Source organism: Phocoena sinus, chromosome 14 (assembly GCF_008692025.1).
Source record: "Phocoena sinus isolate mPhoSin1 chromosome 14, mPhoSin1.pri, whole genome shotgun sequence".
Taxonomy (NCBI): domain Eukaryota; kingdom Metazoa; phylum Chordata; class Mammalia; order Artiodactyla; family Phocoenidae; genus Phocoena; species Phocoena sinus.
In genome coordinates this window covers 61,427,412-61,444,375 of record NC_045776.1, presented here as the reverse complement: position 1 = coordinate 61,444,375, position 16,964 = coordinate 61,427,412, and the positions used below count along the sequence as shown (strand labels likewise).

The window sequence follows — 16,964 nt, the reverse complement described above, 5'->3', positions numbered from 1 at the left end:
CCCATCAGATCCATGTGTACCACATAGTAAATCCTAGTCCTTGACCCCTTACAGGAGCCCTTTCAGCCCTTCTCATAACGTCAGGCCTAATCATATGATTCCACTTCAACTCAATAATTCTACTAATACTAGGCCTACTAACTAACACTCTAACAATACATCAGTGATGACGAGATGTTTGTTATTCGAGAAAGCACTTTTCCAAGACCACCACACACCAGCTGTCCAAAAGGGACTTCGATATGGAATAATCTTATTTATTGTCTCAGAAGTCCTTTTTTTACCGGCTTCTTTGAGCCTTCTATCACTCAAGCCTCGCCCCTACCCCTGAGTTAGGCGGGTGCTGGCCACCAACAGGCATTTGCCCTCTAAACCCCTTAGAGGTACCACTTCTCAACACTTCCATGCTATTGGCCTCTGGCGTGTCTATTAGGCCCACCACAGCCTTATGGAAGGAAATCGTAAGCATATTCTTCAAGCCCTCTTTATTACAATTACTCTTGGTATCTATTTTACACTCCTACAAGCCTCAGAGTATTACAAAGCCCCATTTACTCTCTCAGGTGGGGTCTACAGGTCAACTTTCTTCATAGCCACAGGATTCCACGGACTGCATGTAATCATTGGATCTACCTTCCTTATTGTTTGTTTCCTGTGCCAATTAAAATTTCACTTCACGTCCAACCACCACTTCAGCTTTGAAGCCACTGCTTGATACTGACATTTTGTAGCTGTTGTATGACTATTCCTTTTCGTATCTATCTATTGATGAGGCTCATAATTCTTTTAGTATTAATTAGTGCAACTGACTTCCAATCAGTTAGTTTCGGTACACCCTGAAAAAGAATAATAAACTTAATACTGACCCTATTAACAAATACAACACTAGCCTCATTACTCGTACTCATCGCCTTCTGACTCCCTCAACTAAACACGCAGAAAAAACAAGCCCTTACGAATGTGGATTTGACCCTATAGGATCCGCCTGCCTACCTTTTTCCATAAAATTTTTCCTAGTAGCGATCACATTCCTCCTTTTTGACCTAGAAATTGCTCTCCTACTGCCCCTCCCCTGAGCAACCCAAACAAACAACCTAAAAACAGTACTCACCATGGCTTTACTTTTATTGGCAATTAGCCTGGCCTGCAAGTGAACTCAAAAGGGACTGGAGTGGGGTGAATATGGTATTTAGTTTAAAACAAAACAAGTGGTTTTGACTCATTAGATTATGATTAGACCCATAATTACCAAGTGTCTTTAGTACATATAAATATTATTATAGTGTTTACTATATGCCTCATAGGATTACTAATATATCAGTCTCACCTAATATCCTCACTGCTATGTCTAGAAGGCATAATATTATCACTATTCATCCTGGCAACCCTAGCAATCCTAAATTCACACTTTAGCCAGCATAATACCAGTCATCTTGCTGCTGTTCACAGCCTGTGAAGCAGCGCTCGGGTTAGCCTTGCTAGTAGTAGTATCAAATACCTATGGCACTGATTATGTACAAAACCTCAACCTCCTCCAATGCTGAAATTTATTATTCCCACAGTCATACTAATACCCCTAACTTGATTATCAAAAAGCAACATCATCTGAATTAACTCCACAACCCGTAGCCTACTAATTAGTTTCACAAGCCCACTTCTTTTTTTAAAACTTTATTTATTTATTTATTTATTTATGGCTGTGTTGGGTCTTCGTTGCTGTGCGTGGGCTTTCTCTAGTTGTGGCGAGCAGGGACTACTCTTCGTTGTGGTGCACGGGATTCTCATTGTGGTGGCTTCTCTTGTTGCAGAGCATGGGCTATAGGCACACGGGCTTCAGTACTTGTGGCACATGGGCTCCCGTAGTTGTGGCTCACAGGCTCTAGAGCGCAGGCTCAGTAGTTGTGGTGCACGGGCTTAGTTGCTCCGTGGCATGTGGGATCTTCCCTGACCAGGGCTCGAACCTGTGTCCCCTGCATTGGCAGGCAGATTCTCAACCGCTGGGCCACCTGGGAAGCCCAAGCCTACTTCTTCTTAACCAATTCAGTGACAGTAGCTTTAACTTCTCGTTAGTATTCTTCTCTGACTCCCTATCCGCACCATTACTGGTCCTAACAATATGGCTCCTTCCCGTAATACTAATAGCCAGTCAATCTCAACTACTCAAAGAACCACTAATCCGAAAAAAATTATACTTGACAATACTAATCATATTACAAACATTTTTAATCATAACATTTACCACCACAGAACTAATGCTATTTTACATTATATTTGAAGCTACACTAGTTCCTACCCTTATTATCATTGCCTGCTGAGGTAACCAAACAGAACGCCTTACTGCAGGACTTTTTTATTCTACACACTTAGTTGGATCACTCCCACTGCTAGTGGCATTAGTATACATACAAAACACCACGGGCTCTCTGAATTCCCTCGTATTTCAATATTGAGCCTTACCACTATGCAACTCTGATCCAACGTCTTTATATGATTGACCTGCATGATAGCCTTTGTAGTAAAAATACTCCTCTATGGCCTCCACCTTTGATTACCCAAAGCACATGTAGAAGCTCCCATCGCAGGCTCTATAGTCCTTGCAGCCATATTACTAAAATTCAGGGGCTACGGCATATTACGAATCACATCAATACTGAACCCCGCTTTGAGAAGATAAACAAAATTGATAAACCATTAGCCAGACTCATCAAGAAAAAAAGGGAGAAGACTGAAACCAGTAGAATTAGAAAAGTAAAAGTAACAACTGACATTGCAGAAATACAAAGGATCATGAGAGATTACTACAAGCACCTATATGTCAATGAAATGGACAACCTGGAAGAAACGGACAAATTCTTAGAAAAGCACAACCTTCTGAGACTGAACCAGGAAGAAAAAAATATACACAGACCAATCACAAGCACTGAAATTGAGACTGTGATTAAAATCTTCCAACAAACAAAAGCCCAGGACCAGATGGCTTCACAGGCGAATTCTATCAAACATTTAGAGAAGAGCTAACACCCATCCTTTTCAAACTCTTCCAAAATATAGCAGAGGGAGGAACACTCCCAAACTCATTCTATGAGACTACCATCACCCTGATACCAAAACCAGACAAAGATACTACAAAAAAAGAAAATTACAGGCCAGTATCACTGATGAATATAGATGCAAAAATCCTCAACAAAATACTAGCAAACAGAATCCAACAGCACATTAAAAGGATCATATACCATGATCGAGTGGGGTTTATCCCAGGAATGCAAGGATTCTTCAATATACGCAAATCAACGTGATACACTATATTAACACACTGAAGGATAAAAACCATATCATCTCAATAGATGCAGAAAAAGCTTTTGACAAAATTTAACACCCATTTATGATAAACACCCTCCAGAAAGTAGGCATGGGGGAACTTACCTCAACATAATAAAGGCCATATATGACAGACCCACAGGCAACATTGTTCTCAATGGTGAAAAACTGAAACCATTTCCACTAAGATCAGGAACAAGACAAGGTTGCCCACTCCCACCACTATTATTCAACATAGTTTTGGAAGTTTTAGCCACAGCAATCAGAGAAAAAAAAGAAAGAAAAGGAATCCAAATTGGAAAAGAAGAAGTAAAGCTGTAACTGTTTGCAGATGACATGATACTATACATAGAGAATCCTAAAGATGCTACCAGGAAACTACTAGAGCTAATCAATGAATCTGGTAAAGTAGCAGGATACAAAATTAATGCACAGAAATCTCTTACATTCCTATACACTAATGATGAAAAATCTGAAAGTGAAATTAAGAAAACACTTCCATTTACCATTGCAACAAAAAGAATAAAATACCTAGGAATAAACCTACTTAAAGAGACGAAAGACCTGTATGCAGAAAACTATAAGACACTGATGAAAGAAATTAAAGATGATACAAACAGATGGAGAGATATACCATGTTCTTGGATTGGAAGAATCAACATTGTGAAAATGACTCTACTACCCAAAGCAATCTACAGATTCAGTGCAATCCCTATCAAACTACCAATGGCATTTTTCACAGAACTAGAACAAAACATTTCATAATTTGTATGGAAACACAAAAGACCCTGAATAGCCAAAACAATCTTGAGAAAGAAAAACAGAGCTGGAATAATCAGACTCCCTGACTTCAGACTATACTACAAAGCTACAGTAATCAAGACAGTATGGTACTGGCACAAAAACAGAAATATGGAACAGGATAGAAAGCCCAGAGATCAACCCATGCATATATGGTCACCTTATTTTTGATAAAGGAGGCAAGAATATACAATGGAGAAAAGACAGCCTCTTCAATAAGTGGTGCTGGGAAAACTGGACTACTACATGTAAAAGAATGAAGTTAGAACACTCCCTAACACCATACACAAAAATAAACTCAAAATGGATTAAAGACCTAAATGTAAGGCCAGACACTATCAAACTCTTAGAGGAAAACATAGGCAAAACACTCTATGACATAAATCACAGCAAGATCGTTTTTGACCCACCTCCTAGAGAAATGGAAATAAAAACAAAAATAAACAAATGGGACCTAATGAAACTTAAAAGCTTTTGCACAGCAAAGGAAACCATAAACAAGACGAAAAGACAACCCTCAGAATGGGAGAAAATATTTGCACATGAAGCAAATGATAAAGGATTAATCTCCAGAATTTTCCAGCAGCTCATGCAGCTGAATATCAAAAAAACAAACAACCCAATCCAAAAATGGGCAGAAGATGTCTTCTAAGTAGACATTTCTCCAAAGAAGATATACAGATTGCCAACAAACACATAAAAGGATGCTCTACATCACTAATCATTAGAGAAATGCAAATCAAACTACAATGAGGTATCACCTCACACCAGTCAGAATGGCCATCATCAAAAAATCTACAAACAATAAATGCTGGAGAGGGTGTGGAAAAAAGGGAGCCTTCTTGCGCTGTTGGTGGGAATGTAAATTGATACAGCCACTATGGAGAAGAGTATAGAGGTTGCTTAAAAAACTGAAAATAGAACTACCATACGACCCAGCAATTCCATTACTGGGCATATGCCCTGAGAAAACCATAATTCAAAAAGAGTCATGTACCAAAATGTTCATTGCAGCTTTGTTTACAATAGCCAGGACATGGAAGCAACCTAAGTGTCCATTGACAGATGAATGGATAAAGAAGATGTGGCACATATATACAATGGAATATTACTCAGCCATAAAAAGAAACGAAATTGAATTATTTGTAATGAGGTGGATGGACCTAGAGTCTCTCATACAGAGTGAAGAAAGGCAGAAAGAGAAAAACAAATACCGTATGCTAACACGTATATATGGAATCTTAAAAAAAAAATTAAAAAGGTGTGAAGAACCTGGGGGCAGGACGGGAATAAAGGCACAGACGTAGAGAATGGACTTGAGGACACAGGGAGGGGGAAGAGTAAGCTGGGACGAAGTGAGAGAGTGGCATGGACTTATATATACTACCAAACGTAAAATAGATAGCTAGTGGGAAGCAACCGCATAGCACAGGGAGATCAGCTCAGTGCTTTGTGACCACCTAGAGGGGTGGGATAGGGAGGGTGGGAGGAAGATACAAGAGGGAGGAAGTATGGGGATATATGTATATGTATAGCTGATTCACTTTGTTATAAAGCAGAAACTAACACACCATTGTAAAGCAATTATACTGCAATAAAGATGTTAAAAAAAATGTGAGGGAAAGTTAGTGTTTGACCACCACTTATACTAGTTTTAAATTTAAAAAATCATATAGTATTCTTGAATTTAGCTTTCTTTCACTATCACTTTCTAACTTGTTTGATATTCACTTACTCATAATTTAATTTAGCCTCTTTAAATCCTTGGGGGAGTTTTGGGGGGCTTACATTAATAATAAAATGAACGTAAATATACCTTTTCCCCCTAAACTGTTGAAACCAATTTCATTTGCGAACTGTAAGATAAGACATAGCTTAGATGAAACATTTGGTTATTCTTTTTTCTGATGCGTATAAAATTAAATTTTTTTGGTGGGAAATGATTAAATGATTAAAATTTGTAAAAAAAAAATTCTAATGATAGTTGATCCCTAACTCTGACCTCCTTTGGCAGTTAATAGTCATTTTGATTCCATTTGCATTTAAAGAACTTAGTATTGGGTTGGTTAAAAACCTGAACGAACTTTTTGGCCCACCCTATATTTTACTCATAGGTATAATACATATATATATATACACACACACACACACACACACACTATATATATATATATACTAAAGGTTAAATAGCTAAAAATGTGTGCCTAGGTAGTTTTTATAGTTTAAATCAGGTATACCCAATCTTGATAGAGGATAAGTAACATATTTGGGCAAATGGATATAGATGGCAGTTATGGTACTGTATCTAAAGGAGCTTCAGTCTGGGGATAGAAGAAGTACCTGAGATACCTCTCTGGCAGGGTTCCTCTTGGCTAGGATGGTCTCGTACATGATCAGAGGCCACAGTGGAGAAGAGATTCTTAGGAGAATACACAGGGTATGAAATGCATGACGGCCAGATTTTTTTCAATTGATAGGAAATATGAGAACATTTGGGATTGACACTAGTCGTCTTCTTTTTATGATTTGGCTTGGGGAATTCCCCTCCAAGTTCTCCTTGTTCTTGAAGAAAAGTGATAAAGTGCTGTGATCTCAATGTATTTTTGAGGTCTCATGAAACTCAGGCAACTAATGTTTGGATTAATATCACTAGGGAAATTTTTTTAACCCAAATTCACACTGTACACAAAAAGGACCACAACTTCCATCATCGCATCCAACACAGGAGTGTTAGAAATGTGGCCTCTGCACTGCCCATCCCTCTGTGCCATGGAAACATTGCTAAATGGTCACGGGCTCCTCCCACCCCATAGCTGCCCTCAGAACTCTTCTGAAAGTGGCATCCTAGACAGCCACTACTGTTCGACTAGAATCTGCACAGGAGGGGAAACCTCTTTGCTATATAAGCTTTGAGTGTTGCCAAATTACATGAAACAAAGATAGTATTTGAGTTTTGTTGAAAAAAGTTATGCTGAAACTGAAGTAATTATTTTTCAGTAGAAAATACTTGACATTTAATGATGTTTATTCTATGAGATGATATAGTTTAGTTAATTAAGGTTGCTAAATAGAAAAAAATAACCTAATAATTAACAAAATGTATTACTAGGACTTTCATTTCAGAACAGGCTCAGATATATTTGATTACTCTAGTGCCATGGAATAGGTTGGGAGGGTTTGGTGGTAGAGGAGGGGCAGAAATCAGGGGTGTTAGCTCTGTAAGGCAGTCAGCCCGGTTCGTCGGATGAGCAAGCAGAACCAGAAGGGAGGCAAGGGCTGCAGATAAGGGCCAGCAAGTGGTCTGTGCTGGGGATATTAGGTCCAAGGGCTAGGTAGTCCCTAGGAAGGCAACTGGCAATAATAAGCCAAGCCACGGTTTGCTTCCTTTTTTTTTTTTTTTTTTTTTTTTTAAAGATAAAGGATTTAGTTACAGGATCTAGGATGCAAAGTACAGTCTGAGTCTCAAAGTTAAAGCAGAAGCCCCCACATTTCAGAATTGGGTTAAACTTGAGGTTTATGGCAAAGGTGACTTGACGCTGAAGGTTCTAGAGCCTGGCTTGGGGCAGAGTCTGCCAGTGGGGGTCAGATGATCTCAAGGAAGGAGAGTCAAATTCTGGGGAGAACCTGTCACACAGACATGTTGTCCATGAGTGAAGAGATGGATGAATGCTTCGTCCATAAGTGGTACTCAGATGAAAGGTTATGTTCCTCACCAGGGTCAGGATCAAAATCAGTTATCTGAAGGGAATTCCCTGGCGGTCCAGTGGTTAGGACTCCTCGCTCTCACTGCCTAGGGCCCGGGTTCAATCCCTGGTCTGGGAACTAAGATCCCACAAGCCACACAGCATGGCCAGGAAAAAAAAAAAAATTAGTCATCTGTAAGAGCAATGCTGGTTATACAAGGAAACATATAATGGCTTTAAGTTCTACACTTCCTTAAAATGGTAAGATTATGCTCCAAATCCTACAAAATGTGATTAAGTGTATTGTTCACACTGATTGTTCAAGGGTTTCCTTTGTCTTATTAAAGGGACTTATAAAGCTCACATAAACACATCATATTTTTTTTCTCTGCCCACATTTATTAGTTGTGAGCAGGGGATGAGTAAACCAAAGTGATACTTAGCAAATTAAAAAAAAATTATTTATTTATTTGGCTGCGCCAGGTCTTAGTTGCGGTATGTGTGATCTAGTTCCCTGACCGGGGATCAAACCCAGGTCCCCTGCATTGGGAGCATGGAGTCTTAACTGCTGGACCACCAGGGAAGTCCTGGTACTTAGCAAAATTTGTTGTTAGTATTCTCTATTTTATTTTATTTATTTTTAAACATTTATTAGAGTATAATTGCTTTACAATGGTGTGTCAGTTTCTGCTTTATAACAAAGTGAATCAGTTATACATATACATATGTCCCCATATCCCCTCTTGCGTCTCCCTCCCTCCCACCCTCCCTATCCCACCCCTCTAGGTGGTTATAAAGTGCGGAGCTGATCTCCCTGTGCTATGTGGCTGCTTCCCACTAGCTATCTATTTTATGTTTGGTAGTGTTTATATGTCCATGCCACTCTCTCACTTATTCTTGAACTTTGCCCCCTAGTGCCAACCCGAGCTTCACTTCTGGGCACTCGTTGCTTCCTAGTCTCTCCCTTACTGGGCTGGGCGACTGGTCCCAGTTCTTTGACCTTCACTGAGTCATTTTATTCTTCAGAGCTTGAGCTTCCCTAGCTGTAAAAATGAAGGTTTTACAGCAGTGCTTCTCAGGTCTGGGCTTCACACCAGCAGGTAGAATATGTTTGATCCATATAAAGCAAGTGTGGATTAATTTGAAGTATTAATATTTCATTAACAATAATTTATTTTCTTAGAATTTAAAAGAGCATTGTGGGGGTGGTTTGAATGACATGGATATCTAGAAATGTCTAGGAAATTCTGGATGGATGCCTTTTGTCTTTAATATGTTTCTGGCGGAGGTGTTCAGAATAGTTCCATTGATCATAGCATTTCCTTTAAGATTGGGGCCTTGTGAAAATAATTGTCAGTCCATCTGAATGAAGCTTTCAACCAGAGTTATTCAGGGTAGGGAGATGAAAAATTATAATAACCAGAATCATTCTTAATACTGTCAGTTTTGGAAGGAGAACTTGAGAGGTAAGATAAGACTCTCTGCCTGTGCACAGGCAGTGGACGATGAGCACTACATGCCCTGGACAGGACAGGGAGGAGAGAAGATGGTGAGGGGAGGGCAGAGGAGTGTGGGGTGAGGGCCATGAGTCCCATGTCTTCTCCTGTGGCTGATGCAGCACGTACAGGTGCAGGGGACTCAAGGTGGACAGACGGCATGGCGGACTTCCTCCTTACAGGCCAGGGCATGGGTGTGGGTCTGTCAATTATACCTCCATATCTGAGGGGTCAAGCCGTCTGTGGACCACAGCTTTTTGGGTTTGGGAGAGGAAAGTCTTTTTGACTTATTTTCTCCCTGGAGAGAATGCTTCAAAGACTTAAGTGGTAATAGAGCTAATGTTTTTTCAAGTACTTATCGTGTGACAGGTGACAGGCTAAGCAGTTTACTTTGATTATTACTTTTGCTCCTCACAGCAACCCTGTAATAGGTACTGTTATTAACCTCTACCTTACAAATGGGATGTGAAGTGTAGAGGCCTTAAGTACAGCCAACAGCCCACCTGGGATTCAAACCCCCAAAGTCTGACCCGGAGTCCTTGCTCTTAACCACTGTGCTCTGTTGTCCTGCGCCCTGTGGGTCATTCTCTATGGGATTAGCCAGTATACAGGCTGGCCTGAGGGTCATGTTTGGGATGGTGAGAGGACGTCATATTGCTTTGACTTTTTAATGGTCTGTATATTTGTTTTCTGTAACAAATCACCAATAATTCTGTGGCTTAAAACAATACAAAATTATTATCCTACAGTTTTGTCAGTCAGAAGTCTGAAAATGGGTCCTATGGGCTAAAATTGAGCTGTTGGCAGGGCTGTATTCCTTCAGGAGCCTCCAGGGGAAAATCTGTTCCCTGCCTTTTCCATCCTCTAGAGAGGCTTTCCACATTCCTCGGCTTTGTGTCCCCCTTCCTGCAATCATGTCACTCCAGCCTCTGCTTCCATCACCACCGCTCCTTCTCTGGATCTCTTATAAGGCCCCTTGTGATCGCATTGGTCCCACCTGGATAATCCAGGGTACTCTTCCCCACCACAAGACCCCTAACCACAGCTGCAAATCACTTTGCCGTTAAAGTAATATATTCACAGAGTCTGAGGATGAGGATGTGGACATCTTTGTGGGGGGTGTGTCATTATTTGGCTTATGTAGTCTCTTTATGGGTTGATGATAGATATGGCCAATCCAGACTTTCTTATTTCACTTTTGAGTAATAACTGATGAAATCCCCCTTCCCACTACCCTGGCCTGAGCCTCTGCTGATGTCGTCCCCCCCCCAGATACCATCACATGAGGGGAGGAGTGTGTGTGTGTTAGGAAGCTCTGGAGAGAGGTGTAGAGTAAAAGGTAGTGGCTTTTAAAGATCTTAGTGAGCAGGTATAAAAATGAGCTGAATTTTACAACAATCCATCATATGACTTAGCTACTTTTTGTATTTCAAAGTCTATACCTTTTACATGGCTGTAATCTGGTAAACATAAAAATTTATATTCAGTTTCTCTATAGAACATTTTATCACAAGAGTTTTGAAGAATACTAAGATCTTTCTGTTAATTCATGCTGCTGGTTTTACTTAGGACTTTATTTTCATGTGTCCACATCACCCTTCTTTCCACAGGGTTGTGATGATAAGCCCGCCAGTTGCTGAGCCTCTACTGTAGGCATTATGCAGAGCGCTTCAAAACATTTTTTATTTCATTTAATTTTCGTATTGGCCTCATGAGGTTGGAATTTTCCCACTTTTTTTGTAGATGAGAAAGCTGAAAACTCTGGGAAGTATCTTATTTTAAAGTCGCATCACACAATTATTAAGTGATGGAAGGACGATTTGAACCTAGGCCTGTCAAAATCTAAAGGCTTTTTCTTGATACTTATTGTACCAGATGGCCTTACCAAGGCAACCAAGAGAAAGCTTACTTAGATACTCAACTGCTTGAACATCAGCAGTTGTGAAGAAATATATTAGCACAGGGACATTATGGTGGTGGAAAGTTAAATTTTATTTCATTCTTCCTGGCAGCCAGGACAAGAAGAGAAACTTAATGAAACTCTTTAGCTGGTCAGAGAGTATACTAGTTTTCTCCCAGTTCTACATTCTAAGTTCCTGTTAATCTTTGAGGATTTATATAACTAGTGAATTTGTTTGACATAGAGGATAATGATTTTATAATTTAACAGTCAAAATAAAAGTATCCTCTATGTAGCTGTTTCTTGTGTCAAATGTATAGCTTTTTTTTCCTCATTAAAAATGTAACTTGGAAAAAATGATTTTATGGGGGAGCTGGGTATAAGCTAATGATTACAGAGTTTCCCTGTCCTTACTTTTGATACAGAAACAGCAAACTAGGGACTTCCCTGGCGGTCCAGTGGTTAAGGCTCTGTGCTCCCAGTGTAGGGAGCATGGTTCGATCCCTGGTTGGGAAACTAAGATCCCACATGCTGCATGGCGCGGCCTAAAAACAAACAAACAAACAACCCCCCCCCCCCCCCCCCCCCCCAGCAAACTAAAGTATATGCTGATCATGGATTCTAAGCCCTCAGTGGCCATGGTGTTTCAGAAATCCAGGCTTGGTTAGGCTGCAGGAATTATTTTATTGCTAAATTTCAGCCTGTTAACTGTTCAAAACTATTCTCTTTTTTTTTCTAGTATTAATATAAAAACTGTCCAAAAAGCCTACTACTTCTCTCTTATAAAATATTTGAGTTCTTAAGCTAGTGCTGTTGTTGATCAGTTTTGATCAAGTCGTTGAGAATACTTGCCTTGGAAAAATGGAGCACGGTCAGGGCATCCTTCTTTCCTTCTTCCCTTACTCCACCCGTGATTAGCCCATCAGCAGGTTCTGTGTGTTCTGCTCCTGATTCATACCTTGCATCCGCTGCTTTTCTTCCTGGATGCTGCCACCACCAGGCTGGCAGCCCCGTTGCTCCCCAAGACAGTGACAGTGGCCTCCTCACTGACCGCAGGCTTTCACTTTGACCCTCTCTGCTGCTTTCTTCATATGGCATGACTGACCTGGAAACCTATCTCGCACCAGCTCACACTCTTCCTAGCATCTTCCATGAGCTTCCCATTGTACTTCACCTCAAATTGAAACTCCCTGTACTGTCTTTCAAGGCCCATGTGATCTGCCCCTGCCTGTCCTTGCAGAAGCTTCCAGGGCCCTCCCACAGCTTCTACCTCGTTCCAGACAGAGCAGCGGCTTCCCCAACCCTTCAGTGAGTTGCTACCCCACTTCAAGATCTCTATTTAAATGTCATCTTCTCAAGGAGTCTTTTCTGCTGTTTTCTTTCTCTCCCTTTTCTGTCCTTAATGGCATTGATAACCAGTTGTAATTATTTTATTTGATTGCCTTCTTTGGTCTCTGTTCACTAACATGTAAGCCCTATGGGGCAAGGACCATGCCTGACTTGTTTGCTGCTTTATCATCAGTGTTACCAGTAGTATTTAGTAGGAATTCAGTAAATATTTATTGAAGGAACGAGGTGGATAAGGAGTGAGCTGGCGAGAAGGCAGATGTACCTATTGATACTGCTTTGCTTCACCATGAAAAAGAACAGATAGACCTAGACACTGCCCAGAGTTTGGTCACAGAGGAAAAAAATTGTAGAGTAATTCTCAGAGCCATTTATTCATCCTAAAAATTACCAGGATTCTGTCTTTTTGGCAGGCATAGTTTGCCTTTTGTGTATTCAGCTAATTTGCATCATATTGATAATGTGACTGTGATAATTTAGCCATATGCTGAGATTTCTACCCCGAAGACTGGAGTACTACCTTAATTTAAAACTGTTATTCACCTCTGTGAACATCTGTGAAATTGTTTGAAACTGTGCCTTAATTTCCACAAGATAGTTGTGTGGTTCATCAGAATTTGTGATTCCATTGAGGTGAGGCCGTTTCAGAAAGTGCTGTGTGAACAGCAGGGCTCTGAGTGGCCTACTGGGTGGGATGTGTTCCCTCTGGTACCTTATTGAGCAGGCCTTCTGAGTGGGATTATCTTATTATCAATATTTGAGATTTAAAATGTCTGCTAAAGATGACAGTGATTCTTAGGTGATGAGTTCTTTATGACAGACATTTCATACTAGGACTAGTGTGGTTTTTTAAAGCCATTCTATGTTAATTTATAGGAAGACATTAGTTTTTCTGTTTCCTGGGACATGAGGGAGCTTGTCTAGTAAATCTTAAGAGCATCAGATATTTCAGAATTAGTTAAAAAGAAGGGTCTAAACCCCAGCCTTGATTCTTGCAGCATTGTTAAAATGCTCTTTCCTTTTGAGAAATACTGAACTGAATTTTTGGCTTGCTATGCAAATCATCCCTCTTCCTAGTGTGTAAGTACTTTGATAATGTTAAAATATTTTGAAACTTAATGTTTAAATACTATTTCAGATATTTGATTTTATTTTGTATCATCACATAGTTAATCTAGCCTTCTAATTAAATTCAACCTAATAAAAATTAATAGAATCAATAAATCAGTAAAGTTGTTACTTTAATTGAAAGAACTAATTTACTGCATTTAATAATCTCAAACCTTGCTTAGGCCTACCATCAGCTTAGGTTACTGGGATTGTTGAAAGTGAAGTCATGGGATTGTTGAAAGTGAAGTCATAAGATTGTAGGTTTTAGAGGGATTCCTTAGGTCTGGTTCTGTAAACAGAGGTGGCCAGCCTTTGAAGAAAGGCTCAAAGGTGTCACATGAAAATCCTAGGTGCTGTACTGGAAGTTTCCAACTGTTAAATCGGGGGTGCCTTTCCCCAGAAACAATGTCATCAGTGGTAGGTAGCTAGGACGCTGGCCCCTGCAAGTGGGAATGGAGGAGCAGGGTAACAAAAGCACACTGATACTTGTGCGGGGGTCGGAGCCTTGGAGTCTTCTCTTCGCTCTGTCATTTTGTGCATGTTTGGCTCCTCAGGCTCAGATTACCCATTTATGGATGAGTGGATTGGGCAAGATCATTTCCAGGATTCCTTGAAGCTCTGCTGTCATGTAATTGGGATTTTCTGATTCCTGGGTCAGAGTCTGAGCAGGGATTTGGATGGCAGAGTAGTGCAGGTGGTCAGGCACTTCATACTTAACCACCTTTTCTTATTTATTTATTTATTTAATTTATTTTTGGCTGCGTTGGGTCTTTGCTGCTGCACACGGGCTTTCAATAGTTGGGTCGAGCGGGGGCTACTCTTCGTTGCGGTGCACGGGTTTCTCATTGCGGTGGCTTCTCTTGTTGCGGAGCATAGGCTCTAGGCACGCAGGCTTCAGTATTCGTGGCTCGCGGGCTTAGTTGCTCCCCGGCATGTGGGATCTTCCCAGCCAGGGTTCGAACCTGTGTCCCCTGCATTGGCAGGCTGATTCTTAACTACTACACCACCAGGGAAGTCCCTAACCCCCTTTTCATATTTGTGTGACTTCCCAGTTCAGATTGAATAACCGAAAGCAGTGTGTGTTCTCACAAAAATTTTGGTACTCTTACAGGAAAGCATTTTCAGTTTTATAGTAGAGGTCACTGAAAAAATCTTACAGGACTTTGTACCTCTGTCATTCTTTGAGCACTTCATTACTTTCTAGTGCAAAGTAATGAAGCTTATCTAATAATTTACCTGTCCCAGCCCTGATTTCTGCCAATTTCCCAGAGTCCTGGTTCCTTTGAGTGGGAATGGGCTAGGAATGCTCTTGCAAACTGGGGTGCTGTTGCTTCTCCCTCTTTTGGAGGGCAGAGCTAGGAAATAGATGGTTTTCTGAAGTTGTATAATACCTCTTGGTCCAGTTTGCCACTGCAGGGCTCTTCTCTGCTTCCCACATGTTAGGTGTATATTCTTTTCCCTCTGTTGCTGATTCCCAACAATATCACTGTATTTACTAGTTTGCTCAGTGATACAGTACATACAAAATAGTTTCAGAATTTTTCACCAACGCTATTACCAACAACAAATCTACTACATAAAATTGTTTTTCTTTGTAATTCTCTTTACCCTGAGAATGTATCATACCAAAGATGTATATCCGTGTACCCTCAAAGAGGTTACTCTCTGTTATGGCTTGTCTTAATACTGTATTTCTCCCTCCCTCTTCCTCATTTACAGAGTAGACACTCAGTAAATATTTGCTGAGAGGTATTCTGTGCCCTTCTGTGAGCTATTCCTGTCCACAGTACTTTCCTATGTTAAATTAATTACCATTTCTATAGGAGTGAAGTATAATTAATCTACCAAAAGCACTAATGTTCTGAGCGGTCATATATAAATAAATAAAAGATAATATATAACATGAAAAATGTAACTATAATATATAATTTTATATAACACTAAATATATAAATAACAGTTATATATTTATCAAACTCTAGTATATACACACATATATTAAACCCATTTTATCTGTGTCTTCATATAATTTAAAATTATTTATTGCTTATATATCATTTTTAATTCACAGAACCCAAGGTTCCTTATTTTCTGGTCTCAATTTCAGCCAGTATTTCACATTAGTATCATTAGGTCAACAGAAATGTGGGTTTCAAGTTTATTTTTCATCTTAAGAGTTAGGAGGCATATAAAAACATTATTTATGATTTTTTTTTTGGTGGTATCATCATAGACTCTAAGGTATATAAATTCTCATTAATCATTAAAAAAAATGGAGCAACCCATTAGTTGTTGGGGAGAAGGAGTTAGCTAGGAGGAAAGATAGTTTTGGTTGAAGGGAAAGAGGTAGAGATAAATATGTATTTGAACTTAGGACAATGAAATTTAAGAAATGTAGACTGGAGAAATTAAGTTTTTTAGCATCCAATATAAATATGTATTCTTTTTGTTAAAGCTACTTAATAAGTGATTCTCCTTTAAAAATAGCAGTCTTGGGCTTCCCTGGTGGTGCAGTGGTTGAGAGTCCGCCTGCTGATGCAGGGGACACGGGTTCGTGCCCCGGTCCGGGAAGATCCCACATGCCGTGGAGCGGCTGGGCCCGTGAACCATGGCCGCTGAGCCTGCCCGTCCAGAGCCTGTGCTCTGCAGCGGGAGAGGCCACAACAGTGAGAGGCCCGCGTACAGGGAAAAAAATAAAATAAAATAAAAATAGCAGTCTTTTTATTTTGAAAGTATGTTTTAATCACCCAAATTGACAGAAATATGTAACTGTACATGTTCTTTGGTATTATGTCTCAGTGATGACGAGAAAGTGTTAACGTTGGTGCAGCCAAATATTGTTCAGTCTGGTTATTCTATAGATGATCCTCTACTGGAAGAATTACTAAATTAATTATATGGTTGTGTCTATTCATGTATTAAAGAAAAATAACCATCGTATATTAAATAGGAGTTTGAAACATTTCTGCTTTAATTGAAACGATCAGTGTAACTTTAAACTGGAAATATATTTAGGGAAGAGCCCAAGAGTCTTTTAAAGATTTTTTTAAGGTATTTAAAAGTATTTTAAATGGTACTTTTTAAAGACCTTTAAAGTATTTTAAGTTATTTTAAAAAGAAAGCAAGAAAATATATTTTTATTTTACTTTCATTAATTTATATATGTATTAAATATGTGTGTATGTTTTATATCTTATAACAGTTAAGCACGTTCTTCCCATCTTTTTCTTTATTATTCTTTTATGGGTATTTTTAAACTTAAATCCTTAAGCAGGACCTTCCAGAAATTTGGTCATTCTAACACCTTTAT

The 16,964-nt window shown here is 39.6% G+C and overlaps 1 protein-coding gene and 1 long non-coding RNA gene across 4 annotated transcripts in view; both read left to right on the top strand.

Annotated features, from left to right (window-relative positions):
- The window catches only part of SPIRE1 (spire type actin nucleation factor 1), a 211,605-nt gene that overhangs the window by 26,293 nt on the left and 168,348 nt on the right, over positions 1-16,964 (top strand). The gene's annotated exons all lie outside the window — the stretch shown is intronic.
- LOC116738977 lies at positions 24-16,699 on the top strand. The gene is made up of 3 exons (XR_004345425.1): positions 24-176; positions 4,514-4,516; positions 16,670-16,699. It is a non-coding gene; the product is annotated as an uncharacterized LOC116738977 (long non-coding RNA).